Genomic DNA, 18,186 nt, shown 5'->3' on the forward strand with positions numbered 1-18,186 from the left:
TATATAGTGGAACACTTAAATGGGGATGTAGGCTGACCCATTGTGATGACGAGATGTACAGGACACTATGTTGAAAACAAACTTTACAAGGTCAGGTGGAGGAGGGGACGGGCGAGGTTGGAGAGGTGGGGAGGGAAGTGATGCTAGGGGGAAAACAAAAGGTAACAATGCTTCCTACGAAATGTACTCATTACCCTACTCATGTAACTGTACCCCTCTGTAAAACACTATTGCAATATATATAATATATAATAAAAAAATGAAGAATACTACATGTAGATCCTTTTCCATGAATTCACACAGGTGCTTTATTGTATAAATGACTTCTTTAATCCCTAGTCTTTCTTTTCTTTTCTGTTCTTTTCTTTTCTTTTTTTTGGTCAGTCATGGGGCATGAACTTTGGGCCTGGGCGCTGTCCCTGAGTTCTTCAGCTCAAGGCCAGTGCTCTACCTCTTGAGCCACAGCGCCACTTCATGTTATCTGGTGATTTATTGGAGATTAAAGTCTCACAGACTTTCCTACCTGGGCTGGATTTGAACTGTGATCCTCAGATCTCAGTCTCCTGAGTAGCTAGGATTACAGGCATGAACCAATGGAGCCCGGCTCATAAAGTCCTTCTTATATTACCTAAGAGAGTCGGAGGGACACAGCAAAATGAGCAGGTAGAATGGAATCTAATCAAATTCATGACAGGCTTGTGTTTCAGTTACATTTCTATTAATACCTGCAAATGTGTCCATCAGTACCTTCACTGTTCTAAATCTTAGCTTTTTCTGTGAAGTCAGCATATCGAGTTATTTCTCTACATAAACTGTAATAAAAAATTAAATGTGAACAAGGATCAAAATGTGAATAACATTAGCTGCTGTCCATTGGATCTTAAATAAACCCCTAAAGCTCATGCATTGAAAGTTTAGTCCTCAGCCTGGGATTCCAGTGGACAGATGCTAGAACCTTAAGAACTGGGCCTAGTGAAGTGAGATTAATATCTTTGAGAAGGATATTGGGACACTGAGCCTCCCCCTCTCCCCTTTTCCCTCCTTCATTAAAATATCCACCCCTCTGTTGGTATGTTGTAGACTCCTACCATGATGAACTACTACATCACAGACCTATAGCAACTGCAGATGGAACTCTTTGAAACCATGAACAATGGGCCACATAAACCTTCTTCACTGCAAGTTGATTTAACACAGATGTTTATTATAATAAAAAGATAGCTAAGATATATCCTATATAGGAATAAATTTTACTTTTTCTGTTCTATTTCTTACTTGAAGCTCTTCCCCTCAAACTAGAACCAGTTATAGAGTCAAAGGGTACCATTTGTACAGTACTACTAGAGGCTAAGAACTTTGATAAATCTTACATTTCTGGCTACTGGCTAGGAACAGGTAACAGGACCTTTTTCTGAGAAATAATGTATGTCCTGTGTCCTAGGAAGAATCCTAGACTCTTATTTTCCCTTTTTCCTTTTATCTTGCAGCGTTCCTTCCAAGGAGTGTCAGTAATAGAATTCACTTTGGCAGCAGTCAAGACAACAAACCCTTTAAAAGCAACTTGTCTTTTAAGCTGAAGAAACTGCAAGACAAATGACTGTTAAGATCTCAAGGGTAAGAGAGAAACCCCACTAGAAAATAACTATAGGAAGTGAGCAACAGTCTTTCATTATGCCATCAACCATGACCTGAACATGCATGAAAAAAATTAAGCTTCAGAGCAAAGTCTTTGGCACCTATACTAAGATTAGCTGAAGTGTAGGATAAACTTGGAGCATTATATACTTAGACCAAAGCAAAGGGTCTGAATGGCTAAGAATGAAATCACATATTAATCAGTTATTGTCTGTTTTGGTAATTCTTAAAACAAACTATTCCAATTGAGAAAGTGGACATTCTTCGAAGGATCTAGAAAAAAAAATCCTACGATAATCAAAAGGTCCAAGAGAAAAAATCCAAAATTAGTCAGCAGGTAAGAAAGGAAAGGACATATGACCTGTTCTCAAGAGGAAAGAGCCTGCAGGAGACAAGTCTAGATGTTAGACTCGATTTTCAGGCAATGGTTTCACAGTCACTCTTATAGATTTGTTGGATGAGATAAAGGTTAAAAGCAGAAATAAACTGTGAGATACAATTCTTTCATAGCAATTTAAATCCTACAACACAATTAACCGGAAAGGTTAAAACAGAAAAATAGTACATCTGTTTAAAACCAATGGACTGGTCTCAACAAAATGAAAAAGACTAGAAATAAAAGTGATCTGGATGAAAGAACTACTGACATTGGTTATTTGGAGGGACAGAGAGGAATGAAACACTTGGTGAAGTCAAAATTTGTGTATTTGGATCCAAACAGGAGATTGGAAAGATCTTCTTTTAGAGGTGACACTGGGGGAAATGGCTGAAAGTTTCTAAAATTTGATGGAGAAAATAGATGTACTGGAGCAACAATAATAATAAACTTCAAAAAATGATCCAAATATCAAAACCATATCTCAATATATTTTAATAAGTCTGCTGAAAATCACATGTATTTAGTAAAACTGCTGAAAATAATATATTTGCAATATATAATGGTACATTGTGTATTATAAATAATACTTTATATGTTTATATCTTGAAAGTTATTTAAAGAGTCACAATGATTTGAATTATTGAAGAATTTTATCTGTGGTCATGAGGACCAGAACACAGTGGAAAAACAGAATTTTGAGACTTTGGAACAAAACAAATGAAGAAAAAATCTATTTATATAGAATTGTATGTCTAACCAAAGTATCTATTATAAATGGGCTTAAATAAACATATTATCAGATGAGAGAAACCCAAGGAAGTTGTTCATAACCAATTTACTCTAAAAGAAACACTAAAAGAACATATCAAATAAAAGATTAATTATGCATAAGGAAACTTGGAGCTTCAGGAACAAAGAAATACCAATGTAAAATATAAAATACTGAGTGCATAGAAATTATTTTTATTTTACTTCTTACACTGTAAAAGTAGCTGTGATAACAATATCAATGACAAATATACAACCCATATAAACCAAAGTTGGCAACTTATTTCTTCTAGCAATCTAGAAGAGTTTCAGTTTTGCATGCCATAGGATTTTACTTGTAATTACTCAATTCTGCCATTGATACCTAGGAAGCCATACATAATTTATAGACAAATGAGGGCAATTGGATTTGGTGTAAATAAGCTGAATTTGGGCTATTTATAGAATGACAGCTCCAGATATAGTACTAATGTTAAAAAATTACTATCATATTTGATAACAACAAAGACTCAACTATGATCTTTATGAAAACCAAAATCAATACAAACAAATGAGGGATTATTAATTGCAAATAAGTTTGCAGCATTAGCTATAATACTACCAGACAAAGTAGACTTCAAGGAATGAATATTTTAGAGACAAAAGAACCATGTTAATAGAATGGGCAGGTGAGTAAATAAATATAGAAAACTGTACATTCCTAAGAACACAGGTAAGATAAGATAATAGAACAAAGCGGGGAAATTGACAAATTTGGAGTCACAAATGGAGATGTCTGTATTCTGTGTCCTCAGTAGAACAGACAGAACATCAGTCCTGCTGGAAGGGAGCAAGAACTCCTAACAAACTGACTTCACAGATACCCTCCCACTCACCAGGTGAACACTGGATATGTACATCAAGTGCATACCCTAAAACAAAAGGTAATTGAAGTAACCCTAAAGAAATCAGAAACAAATTATCAATTCTGATATTGGGTATCAATCACATTGGAAATAGAAGAGCATCAGAGAAAAACAAAACTATTCCTTATAAAAGTGAATACAAAAGAAATTTGGGAGGAGTTCCGGGAAGATGGCGGAGGAGAAGCTGGAATCTGAACAAGCTCTTGCATAGAAAACAGTTTCAGAGTTCCAGTGAACAGTCCCAAGGCAGAGAATCACACCAAGTGTGCCATCACAGGACAGAGAGTTAGTCAAGAGAGGGGAAGCCAAGCAGACACATCTGAGCGCCTGCCAGCAGCTGCTGCTGCGGCGGCAGGGTCGCGGCAGCGACCACCGCCGCGGGGGCACACCTGAGACACAGTCCGGGAGGAAGGAGCCAGACGCAGCGGACGAGCGGATTCTACTCAACACAAGCAAGAACCGACAAGGAGCGGACAACTTCATCCTGCACTTTGCAGACCAGAGACGACCCAGGATCCAAGACTCGGCGTGAGTAGAAGCCCGACTTCCTCACTCCTTCTCAGGGAGCAGAGGAGGGAAGGCCACCCCTCCGCCCCCCCAGCACCGGTGATCTCCATCTTGGATAGCGACAAAGCTCGGAGGAGCGGCTAGCTCCAGCTCAGTCCTTGGAATAAAACGAGTCATTTAGCAGGTCACAAGAACTTAACGGCGAAGTGACCTCACAGACTCAGCTCCATCCAGGGAAAAGTCACCCAGCTCAGGCGCCAGCCATTGGAGTGGCTCTCCTCACCGGGTAACCAGAGCCAGAGGCTGCCCCTCCCTCTAGCAGCCACCACAATCAATTGAAAAACAGAAACCCTGAGAATGGCTCCAGGCTGGGTGCTGTGAGTTTTTTTCACAAAATAGCCCCAGGGAAAAGCTACTGTTTGTTGAAAGGCCTCAACTCTACCCAGAACCTAGCCTCATCACTGCATCCCCCTCTTTTGTGATTCTCAAAGCAGATCACCCTCCCAGTAAACTAACCTGGGAGGGGGATCTCAAAATCTTGGGTAAAGCAGAGCATTTTTCTACCTGTTCCAACAAACTGACTTAAGAAACCAATCAAGCCACAGGACCTCAAGCTGACCAGAGACTCCAACCAGACTCTGGTTACAGACAAAAGGGAGATACAGGACTCTTCCCACCCCTCCCAAAAAAAAAAAAAAAAAAAATCAAAGAACTTTTTTTTTTTTCTTCTTTTCTTTTTTTCTTTTGTTTTTTTTTCTCGTTTTTTGTTACCTTATATATATAAAAATTTTTTTTTCCTATTCTAAAACTTTGATTAATCTTTAATTTTTGCCTCTTCTGAAAAAATAATTGTTTTCCAGTAACTTTTTTTTTTCTCATAATTTTTATTTTAGGAATAACGTGAATGTGTGTTTTCCTTTCTTTTCTTGTCTTCTTTCTCTTTTTCTTTCATTCTTAATTATCTTTTTGTTTTTTGTCTAGCTCTACTGAACTTCTGATCTTTTCTTCTCACTTTCCTATCCTTTCCACCTTTTCCTCTTTTGTTCTTCTTTATGTGACTTAACTCTTGTCCTGCACATCCTCAGATAAACCCATAGTTAACTACTAGACCCTATCCCCCATTGTGTACACACTTAATCCACAAACTTATTACTCAATTCAAAACCTCTGAGACTTAAATTCATTAATAGCAGTACTACCTCTTTATACCTATATAATATTTTAAGCAGTTTCTTAAAGTTTTTCACATCTCCTCTATGTCCCTCCCTTTCTCTCAACATATTCACATTCCTCTCTAAATAGATGGTCTTTTAATCTCTACAATAACATTAATTTTTACATTTCTAGTTTTTTTCTGGTCTCTTTTCATTCCCCTTTCCCTTTCTTCTTTCTCTCTCTCTCTCTACTTGCATCCTACCCAACCTATTTCCTGCATTGTGATTAGGACATAGTTAACTCTCCCTGTGCCTCCCCACACCAATCTATTCCTATTTTTTACCCACATCTCTCCCTAACCCTAATAATTTCTGGTTTTCCAAATTCTTCTCTGCGGTTCGAAGTCCTTTAACATATAGTTGTTTGATGTCAAATAGATGTATCAGTTGAACTAGATTGTATCTGTACACTATTGACTGTACAAATGCAAACTTTGCTTGATGGTTGCCTTAAGATAGTGTTCTAGCACAAAACTGGTGCTATCTTCATCTCAAATGGGCAGAGTAAGCCGGAAAAATACAAGAAAAATGGCAAATTCGGGTATCTCAATTCCCAATCTTGATAATCAGGGGTTAGAACAGATAATGAATAATCCAGAGGAGAGTTCCCAAATAGCTCTACAAACACTGCTGGCAAACATGATAAATGAGAAGTTTGACAACGTACAAAGGACTCTGTATAAGCGTGACAGGGAGAGAGAGGAGGCATCCCAGAAGTTTATACAGGAATATCATAAGCGTGAGGAAGCTACTCAAAAACTGATACAGGATTTGCGTGAACAACTTGAGAATACTCAAAGAGAAAGGGAGGAATGGCCTGAGCAGGCTGAGAACACCCAAAGAGATCTGCAGGAATCCCACGAACGGGAGGAAGCTAATCAAAGAGTAATACAGGAATTGAGAGACCAGGTAGAGAACACACAAAGATCACTAAAGGCATTCATGGAATCCATTAACAAAGAGCTGAAGGAAGTCAGGGAGACCACAAAGGGAATGCTGAATGGAACCCAACAGAAGGAATGGGAGCCCAAAGAAACCATAACCAATCAACTAAGTGATTTGAGGACAAACACTGAACACCAAATTAAGGAAGTAAAGAAATTCATACAAGACCTAAAACAGAGCTTCAACAAAGAACTTGAAGCCATCAAAGCTGACCAACTAGAAGGAAAAGAGATAAAAAACAAAGTCGAGAGTCTTGACAGCAGGTTAGACCATGCAGAAGATCGAATCTCAGGGATTGAAGACAGCCTAGATATTATAGAGAAAGAACATACAACCATCCAAGACAAGTCCAAGAAATATGATAGATCTATCCAACACCTGGAAGACACCATCAGAAGGCCTAATCTAAGGATAATGGGTGTAGAGGAGCACCTAGAAACAGAAGTTAATGGTCTAGGAAATTTGTTTAACAGGATCCTAGCAGAGAACTTCCCAAACATGCAAAAAGATAGGCCTGTCCAGATACAAGAAGCCTTTAGAACCCCAAATAGACCAGACCAGAATAGGACATCCCACTGCCACATTATAATCCACACAGGATCAACTGAGACCAAGGAAAAGATCCTTAAAGCTGTCAAGGAGAAAAGGGTAATCACCTATAAAGGGAAACCAATTAGAATCACCTCAGATTTCTCAGCAGAGACAATCAAAGCAAGAAGAGCCTGGAATGATGTATGCCATGCCCTAAAAACAAACAACTATCAACCAAGAATACTGTACCCAGCTAAACTCTCCTTCATAACTGAAGGCCAAATAAAAACCTTCCATAGCAAAGAAAAATTGAAACAATACATCTCCACCAAACCAGCCCTACAAAAGATTCTTAAAGATGTCCTACACATAGAAAACCAACAAGACCGCAATAAAGGCCAAGAAACGGCACCCAAACTGAGAAACTAAGAACCATAAGAAGAACCCAGTTTTCGCAGCCCCCAAGAAGGTAGATAACATGGCAGGAACTCCCAAATACCTCTCAGTCCTATCTCTTAATGTTAACGGACTGAACTCTCCAATTAAGCGACATAGACTGTCTAGTTGGATTAAAAAACAAGACCCTTCTATCTGCTGCCTGCAGGAGTCACATCTTGCCCGTAAAAACTAACACATTTTCAATGTTAAAGGCTGGAACAAAATCTACCAAGCAAACGGCCCCCATAAACAGGCGGGAGTTGCAATCCTAATATCAGATAAAATAGACTTCAAATTAAAATTCGTGAGAAGAGATAAAGAAGGTTGCTACATACTAATTAAAGGATTTCTCCTTCAGGAGGATATTACAATTCTAAATATCTATTCGCCAAACAATGGAGCACCCAAATTTATCAAAGAAACAATACTTTCTCTCAAATCCCATATAGATCCAAAGACATTAATTGTTGGGGATTTTAACACACCACTCTCCCCACTAGATAGATCAACTCGGCAAAAACTCAACAGAGAAACCGCAGATCTAAACAGCTGCAGAGATCAACTAGACTTAACAGACATCTACCGAACATTTCACCCAGCAGCATCAGAATACACGTTTTTCTCAGCAGCACATGGAACGTTTTCTAAAATAGACCACATTTTAGGCCACAAAGCAAACTTGTCTAAATTCAGAAACATTGAAGTTATACCTTGCATTCTCTCTGACCACAAGGGAATAAAATGAGAACTCAACACCAAAAGCCACCAAAGAAAGTCTGGTATCACATGGAGGCTGAACAACACACTGCTGAATCATGAGTGGGTCATGGAAGAGATTAGAAAGGAAACTCAAATGTTCATGCTATTCAACAAAAATGAACACACAGCTTACCAGCTCCTCTGGGACACAGCAAAGGCAGTCCTCAGAGGCAAGTTTATAGCTCTGAGCTCCTACATCAACAAATTGGAGAGATCTGAAACTAACAATTTAATGACACATCTAAACCTCCTTGAAAAAGAGCAGCAAGATAAACCCCAATCCAGTAGACGGAAAGAAATAATCAAAATTAAATCAGAATTAAATGAATTAGAATCCAAAAAAACTATAGAAAGAATCAACAAAACAAAGAGATGGTTCTTCGAAAAACTTAACAAAATTGACAGACCCTTAGCAAATCTTATCAGAAAAAGAAGAGAACACACCCAAATTAATAAACTCAGAGATGAGAATGGAAACATCACCATGGAAACAACCAAGATTCAGAACATTATAAGGGAATACTTCTCAAAACTTTATGCTAATAAGTTTGAGAACTTGACAGAAATGGACCTCTTCCTAGCAAATATTGACATGCCAAAACTAAAGCAAGATGAGGTAAACTATCTTAACAGGCCCATATCAAGCATTGAAATAGAAACAGCAATAAGAGACCTCCCAGCTAAGAAAAGTCCAGGACCAGGTTTTACAGCGGAATTTTACAAGGCCTTCAAAGCAGAGCTCACACCAATTCTCCTCCAACTCTTCAATGAAATTGAGAGAGAAAGCTCACTACTGAACACATTCTATGAAGCCATCATAACCCTCATCCCAAAACCAGGCAGGGACTCATCAAAGAAAGAGAACTATAGACCCATTTCTTTGATGAACATTGATGCAAAACTTTTCAACAAAATTTTGGCCAACCGACTTCAACAATTCATCCAAAAAATCATACACCACGATCAAACAGGATTCATTTCAGGGATGCAAAGCTGGTTCAATATACGCAAATCAATTAATATTATTCATCACATCAACAGGAACAAGAATAAGAACCACATGGTTATCTCAATAGATGCAGAAAAAGCATTCGACAAGATCCAACACCCCTTTATGATGAAGGTTTTGGAAAAATTAGGAATCCATGGAACATTCCTCAATACAATAAAGGCTGTATATGACAAACCTACAGCCAGCATTTTACTCAATGGTGAAAAACTAAAGCCATTTCCTCTTAACTCAGGAACAAGACAAGGATGCCCACTCTCTCCACTTCTCTTCAATCTAGTATTAGAATGCCTAGCTACAGCAATAAGACAAGATGCAGACATAAAGGGGATCCAAATAGGGAAAGAAGAAATAAAACTCTCCCTCTTTGCAGATGACATGATCTTGTATTTAAAGAATCCCATAGACTCCACTCCCAAATTACTCAAGCTGATTCAAAACTTTGGCAAAGTAGCAGGTTACAAAATTAACCCCCCAAAATCAATGGCTTTTCTGTATGCCAACAATGGGAAAAGTGTGGCTGAAATTAGGAAAGCAACTCCATTTGTAATAGCCCCACAAAAAATAAAATACCTAGGAATTAACTTAACTAAAGAAGTGAAGGACCTCTATGATGAAAACTTTAAAATCTTGAAAAAGGAAATCAACACAGAACTTAAAAAATGGCAAAACCTCCCATGCTCCTGGATTGGAAAGATTAACATTGTGAAAATGGCAATACTTCCCAAGGCTATCTACAAATTCAACGCAATACCTATCAAAATTCCACCCTCATTCTTCAAGGAAATAGAAGAGGCAATCCAAAAATTCATATGGAACAATAAAAGACCCCGAATAGCAAAAACGCTCCTCAAAGGAAAGAACACTGCTGGAGGAATATCAATACCAAATTTCAAACTCTACTATAAAGCTATAGTAATCAAAACAGCTTGGTATTGGCATAAGAACAGACCTCTGGACCAATGGAATAGAATTGAAAACCCAGAAATGAACCCACAGACCTATAGCCATCTAATCTTCGATAAGGGAGCTAAAACAATAGAATGGAAGACAGACAGCCTCTTCAGTAAATGGTGCTGGCAAAACTGGTTAACTACATGTAGAAAACTAAAGCTAGATCCTTATATATCACCCTGCACCAGAATCAACTCCAAATGGATCAAAGACCTTGAAGTCAACGCAGACACTCTGAAAACATTACAGGATGGAATAGGAGAAACCCTGGGTCTCCTTGGCTCAGGCCGAAATTTTCTGAATAGAGACCCGGAAACACAACAAATCAAAGAAAGGTTGGACAAATGGGATTGCATAAGGTTGCAGAGCTTCTGCAGGGCAAATGACATAGCTAGCAAGATCAATAGAAAGCCCACGGACTGGGAGAAGATCTTTACTAGCCATACAATGGACAAGGGTCTCATATCTAAAATATATTTGGAACTCAAAAAATTAGACCACCCAACAACAAATCCTCAAAGAAACAACTGCCCAATAAGTAAGTGGGCAAAAGACTTAAAGAGAAGCTTCTCTGAAGAAGAAAGAAGGATGGCCAATAGACATATGAAGAAATGTTCAACATCCCTAGCCATAAAAGAAATGCAAATCAAAACAACATTGAGATATCACCTCACTCCAGTTAGAACAGCAAAAATTAAGAACTCTAACAACAACAGATGCTGGAGGGGATGTGCACAGAAAGGAACCTTACTTCATTGTTGGTGGGAATGTAAACTTGTTCAACCACTTTGGAAAGCAGTATGGAGGTTCCTCAAAAGACTTCACATAGAACTCCCCTATGACCCAGCAATCCCACTTTTGGGCATTTACCCTAATGTTTACAAAAAATACCACACTAAAGCTACCAGCACAACTATGTTTATTGCAGCATTATTTACCATAGCTAAGATATGGAACCAACCCAGATGCCCCTCAGTAGATGAATGGATCAATAAAATGTGGTATATATACACAATGGAATTCTATGCCTCCATCAGAAAGAATGACATTTCCCCATTTGTTAGGAAATGGAAAGGCTTGGAAAAAATTATATTAAGTGAAGTAAGCCAGGCCCAAAGAAATATAGGTTCCATGGTTTCCCTTATTTGCAATATGTAGTATAGGTATGAGTCAAGCGGAAAAAGTCAGATAATGTGATGTTAGGAAAACGAACCCTCAAATATGTATTTTAATGTTTTTGTTTCTTTCATGCATGTGTTTCTAACGCATTTATAAGATTATTTCTTTGTTGCTTTGTATGTCCCTCCCCCACAGTTTAACCCCCGCTTTCACTATATTTGATGTCAGTATAACTTGTGGAGGAGATGGGGACAAACAAGTCGTTTAAGGATTCAGGTGGACCTGTTGCAACAATGAGAAGTACAAAATGTCATGTCAAAACCAGCTTTACAATGTCGGTGTGGGGTGGGGGGAGGGGGGGTATGATTGGGTGGGGGGGAGGGGGGAGGCTGGGAAGGGAGGTGAAGGGTAAACAAAGGAGGAGGCTGCAATGCTTGGTAAGAAATGTATGCATTATCCTGCCCATGTAATTGTAACCCCTCTGTACAGTATGTTCTCAAATAAAATAAAATAAAATAAAATAAAAAGTCAATACATTAATCTCTTGAATTGATAAACCCTCAGGTTAACTAGCAGTTAAACAAACAAATAAAATGGAAATTACAAATATGAGAATAAAAAAGAGAATATGAGTACTACAAAAAGGATGAACGGGATTAATTCTTTGAAGGATCCAAAACTAAAAAGTCATTATTGTCCTCATTGTAGGAAATTTTCAATATTTCTAAATCTTTTTTTTTCCGGTTATGGGACTTGAACATTGGGCCTGGGTGCTATTCCTGAGCACTTCACCTCACTCTACCACTTGACCCACAGAGCCACTTCTGGTTTTCTGGTGGCTAATAGTAGATAAAAAGCTCATGGACTTTCCTGCCCTGGCAGGCTTAGAATCACGATCCTCATATCTCCTGAGTAGCTAGGATTACAGGCGTAAGCCACTGATGCCCAGCTCTAAATCTTTTTTTGAAATCGAATTTAAAATTATAATCTTTCTGATGTTTATAACAAGAAGACAATATTTGCAACAACAACAATAATAAAAATAATTATGTATTAACTAGCACACAATAGTAGAAATTGGAGGAAATATAAATTCTATACAATTTTTTTTTCTAGAACATAAAAATGTTTAGATGTTTCTCAACTCATTTTATAAGGTACTGTTACTCTGACTCCAAACCAGACAGAAGTACACACATACACACACATTTTTATATATAAATATTACATATTTACTGGTTGGGGGTTAAGCTCAGTGGAAGAGCACTTGCCTGGCAAGTAAAAGACTCTGAGTCTGGTTATCAGCTCTAGAAAAAAAAATATTAGCCAGACACTGGTGTCTCGTGCCTGTAATCCTAGCTACTTTGAGGCTGAGATCTGAGGATCTCAATTTGAAGCCAGCCTGGGAAGAAAGTCTCTGAGATTTTTATCTCCAATTAATCTGAAGTGGCACTGTGACTCAAAGTGTTAGAGTAGTAGGATTGAGTGAAAAAGCTCAGGGACAGTGCCCAAGGCTTGAGTTCATGCCCTGTGAATGACAAACAAAAACCAAACAACAAAACTATGACACACATACATGTGCAAACAACTTCAAAACTATGTCAATTTCCCTTATGAATATACAGGCAAAATTCCATAACATACTAGCAAATTTACTGCATCAACATATAAAAAGAATATAATGTGACAGAAAAGGTTTACTGTGGAGTTGCAAGACTTGTTTCCACATTAGAATATCAGTTGACATAATTTATCAAATCAAGGGATAAAAGCAGAAAAAAGAAGCTCTGATTTTTTACTAAATAGGTAACTGTAATCCCTTTGTACATCGCCTTTACAATAAGTAAATTTATAAAAACATGGCAAAATTCAATACTTATTCATGATTCAAAATAATTAATTTTATCACTAAAATGAAATTTATATAACATGACATAAAGTATGTACAACATATATCTTGTACAACATATATCTACTATCTTATTTAATAATTAATATCTTCCCTGGAAGTAATTTTTCTTTAAGATTTAAATGGTCAAGATGTTCATTCAGCTGGATACTGAAGATCTCAACTGGCATAATATGAAAATAAAAAGTAACAAAAGGGCTTGGAATGTGTCTTAGTGGTAGAATACTTGCCTAGCTTGCTTGCCTAGCATGCATGGAGCCCTGGTTTTGATTGCTCAGTACCACATAAACAGAAAAAGCTGGAAGTGGTGCTGTGACTCAAGTAACAGAGTGCTAGCAAAAGAAGGTAAGGGACAGGACCCAGGCCCTGAGTTCAAGCCCCAGGATTGACAATAAAAAGTAACCCAAAGTATTTAGGTTATGAAAGAACAAATAAATGTCATTTTGGAGAAATATTTATCCCACAGAAAAACTGCAAATAGATAAAAAGAGATTTAAAAATGACTAAATCCAATAAGTGATGAAACAGACTTTGAGATACAAAGTAAATATAAAATATTCAATTATATTTTAAACATCAACAATAACCAATAGAAAAATTCTTAAAACTGTTTTGTTGAATAGCTCCAAAAACCTAGGAGTTACTTTGTTTATAAATTTAGTGGATATGTTGAGAACATAGAAGAAGAAAATTCCACAAAGTATATAATCATTACTTAGCATGACCTTCATATCTACAAATTTCAAGTACAATGATGTAGTGAAATAATTCCAGCCCTTACCCTCACAGCTGAATTTCAATTCACTCCGCAGAGTATCAACTATATCTGCTTGCATAAAAGGTAAACTGTACTGCTAGTTCTTATGTCCAAAAATTGTGACACAAGCAGGGATTACACACCATGATCAGGAAGAAATTATGTCACCTTATTCCAAATCTAACAATGACTATATCATGGATGGTATAGATAGCAAAATGCATCATGGTGCCTTCCCACCATCTCCAGTGAGTGGTAAACCCTCAGGATCTTTTACAAAACTAGATAGTCTGAAGGTAGAACCAACTGTCCAAGAAAAGAAGTCCAGCTCAAGTCAAAAATGTCACAAAGAGATAAAAAGCAGTAATGCTGAGGATAAAGTTAGAAGCCAGCGCAAAGGGAGCTATAGTAGAAATACTTGATGGAGTAGGGAAGGTCGACTCTCCTATAATTGTAGCCAGCCCACATAAGCAGTTGGAAGAGCTCATAAAGAGAGTTTATTGACAAATGGAAGATGTGTGTTGTAATGAAAAAGATGACAGTGTCTCAGAGGAAATGGTACTGGCAAAACACTTTACATGAAGGAAATTCTCACAGATGTTGTATGGCAGAAAAATGAATCAAGACTGGCACAATATGGGAAGAAAATAAATCTTTAGATGCATAAAATTAAACCTGAAAAATTGTGTAGTTTACTAGGATAGGGTTAGTTACATTTGTTATGGCATAATTACTCCCTGTTTGGAAATGCTTCTGTCACCAGTTTTTTAGACCTTTTTTCAAATGATTGTCATGTAAAATGGTAATAATTGTATGTTTGCTTTTTTTTTAAAGGGTTGTAATAACTTCCTGTCAAATTGGAGGATGAAACAACCAAAAAAGGGTTTAATTTGGTCAAACCTGCTAATTAAACTATTTACTTTTAATCCACTGAAGTAAATCTTTCATTAATAGGAAAAAAATTGTAAATTGCAGCCGACGTTATAAGAGAATTTACTACCAAAAAATACAAACCAGAAATGTAGAAGAGTCAAAGTTTATTTTTGCTCTTCATCACAATTTCATACTCATTTATTCTAAGTAGAATCAATGTTGTAAAAGAAATCCAGGAGTCATTCTTTGTAGCCATTAATTTCACAGACAAATGTTTCTGATATCTGTGAAAGGAACTTTATTGTTTTTCCTAAATCTTAAGGGCTAGTTTAAGTTTCAATGTTTAGTCAATCAACAGAAATAATTCTATTGGTGGCATTATAATTCATTCATAGAAAGGAACCACATAAACGTATTTATTAACTTTGAAACTTGTTCTATGAATAGGACCATTTATGGTCCTATTGGACTGTTTTGAAGCAACCAACTAAAGACTATGTGGAAATACTGAAGAACACAACATTATAAAGAATCCAACATCATCTCCATCATCATCATTAGGGACAAAAGTGTTTGCTTTTTGTTCTTATATTCTAGACATCATAATTTTTAACACGACAAAGTTTAAGTCATGGAATCTGAGTGACCAGAGAGTATACAGATGCTGTTTTGCCTCAGTTTACAGGAAAAAAGCAAAGGGACAGATAAGTCATTTTGATTGAACAGTGTCACCCAAGAGTTCATGATGCAGCCAAGATTGAGGAGTAAGCTTTTGGAATCCAGAGGTCATGGTCTCATTAAACTGTACCAGATTGACTTTGAGTGGGCCCAGAGTAGAAGTTCCGTACAGTTAAAATTAAATTTCTCTGCCACTAAATTCCCTATGTGATTCCAAATAAGTGAAGTGTCTACTCCTGGCCAAATTTCATTTTCTATAAAATTTCAGGACAAACCACACCACTCTTGATGGCTTTTACTGTGATTGATTTTTTTTATTTCTATATGATTTTGTTTACTTTGGCTGGATGGAAATCATTTTATGAACAGGTCATGCTATATAAGCCTGTCCTACCATATCTTGCAAGAAAGTTGTTAAGCAATAAATACCTGTTTTTAAATAAACTAAAGGAATAAGATGTCGTAAATACTGGGAATCTATACAATTCTACTTGCACAATTATATGGTTTTACCTGATGAAATAAGAGAATAGCTTTAACCACATTTCTGAGAGGATAGAAATCTGCATTGAATTTCATAATACATATGAACATGCTGAAAATCATACTGAAAATCAGTATGACTAAAAACACTAACATTAAAAATTATGTTAAAGCCACATAAAACTAAATTGGCTTGCAAGATAAGATACCCGAAATTAAGACAACACAGCATTATAAAATATAATAGTTCTATTGATACAATGGATTCCTTTCATAATCCACTACCAAATGAGCATGCCATTAACAAAGCTGAAGTGGGACTCTATCATTTAAAGTGTCCAGAGCTGGAGGCTATTTTTCTAGACACTTGACTAGAAAAAATGAGGCCCAAGTTCAACCTCATTCACCAAAAAAATAATAATAATAAAAAATAGGAAAGAACGGAGAAAGAAGATTCCATTTCGGGTAGAATAGTTTATCTGTCAATCATATAAGTGTGGATAGATTAAATCAATGTTTCCTTGTACAGATTAGAAAAAGGTCTCTAACTTTGGACCATGGTGTATGAATTTGCAAGCAGAGATGGCTGACAATTTTCTCTCTTAGATCACTTAGGTCAAGCACTTTTGTGCAGGGCAAATACTGTTTAACAATATGTGACAGCTCTAATCAAGACAGAGTTGAGTAATTCCTTGTCCACAATATTAAGACTATTCCCCTCCTTGTAATTTCAGAGGTGAATAGAATATAAAGAAATGGGTATTCATCTATAACATTTTTTGATAGTGAATGATTCCAACGATGCAGAGGTGGCATGGTAAAGGTCAAGGTAGGTCTTATCAATCAATTTCCTAAAGGAAGCCATAAACAAACATGACTAGGACATGAATCTTGTAAACACTGTTCTCAAATCTTAGCGCAAGCAAGGTTTAAAGACTTTCCTAAGATCAATAATTACAAAGACCTTGCAAATGATCGAACTAAACCTCAGTGTATTGTGGAAAATGTATGGAAGTTATGAACTACAGACACAAACTTTATTTAGCATCTCAAAAAATTCCTTTTTTGGTGAAAGAAAAATCGAATTCATTTAGTCTTGCAAGTAAAAGATAATGATTTATTCATTTTAAAATATTTACAAGCCCAGGCACCTCATTTTCAATGATGCACACATCACATCTCCTTTAGAATTAAGGCATTTCCACCGCAAACTGCTGATTTAAGATAGTTCAATTTATGACTGTTAACTTTATAATCCTGTGAAAATGATACACATCTAGAAAGAACTGTATTTCAAACTTTGAATTAAGGTCTTTACCAGGGCTAGCGATGTCATAGGATATACTTTCATGATGCTAGTCAGTATCAATGAGTGACTCATTCCAGTTAGACACACAAAAGCAAGGACTATTCCAAAATAGCATAATGTACTGTGTGACGAAGCTATGATGTTCTATAGGGTAGGTTTTGATTTTTATTTATACCTATTTTTATTTATGATATTTATAGTATATGAATTTACTGGAATATAACTTGATTATAAGTCAAAGAATATAAACTATGAGTGTTATTACATACACAATAGAGCTTATCTACTGAGTGGATTATAATGGTCAATACCTAACATTATTTATTCCTATTCACATATTTATTTTTCTTTCCTCATTCTATAAGCAGGGCAACACGATAGATCTTATCTCTCTTAAATCTTACATGTCAGTATGTAGCCTTCATCATTTTTTGTTCTTACTTAAAAATCACAACGGGTCACATTGTCTCTATACCTAGAAACACGGAATTGTACTGTTTGTACAATAGTACAGTGGCAATCTTTAGGAGTCAACTCATTGCTATAAAGAAAATTATACCTAGTCAGGCTCTGGTGTCTCACACCTATAATCCTAGCTGTTCAGGAATATAAGGTCTGAGGATCAGGAATCCAGCCCAGGCAGGTAAGTGTGAAAGGTTGAAAAGAATGATATTGAGCAAGATGCATTGCATTCATGATAAATGGTAACTCCTTTGAACAACTACTTGAAGATAACAAAAAATGAAAATGAGATAGTCATTCTCAAAGATTCTTCATGAGGTAGACCTGTTTTTCTTTTCTTTTCTCTCCTTTTTCTTGTAGGTCTTCTACAGGGTTCAGATGTTCCCTTGAAATCCTGGCATTACTAGTGTGGAGATTACCAGTTCACACCAATGTGTCCAGCTTCGCATACTTTTTTAATCCAGTAAATGTCCACAATACACATAGACTATTTTGTCATTTTCATTTTTTGAACCTGATGCTATCACTTAAGTCAGTTCACACCGCTCTTCC

The sequence above is a fragment of the Dipodomys spectabilis genome, unplaced genomic scaffold (genome assembly GCF_019054845.1).
Source record: "Dipodomys spectabilis isolate Male_0828 unplaced genomic scaffold, ASM1905484v1 ptg000207l, whole genome shotgun sequence".
Taxonomy (NCBI): domain Eukaryota; kingdom Metazoa; phylum Chordata; class Mammalia; order Rodentia; family Heteromyidae; genus Dipodomys; species Dipodomys spectabilis.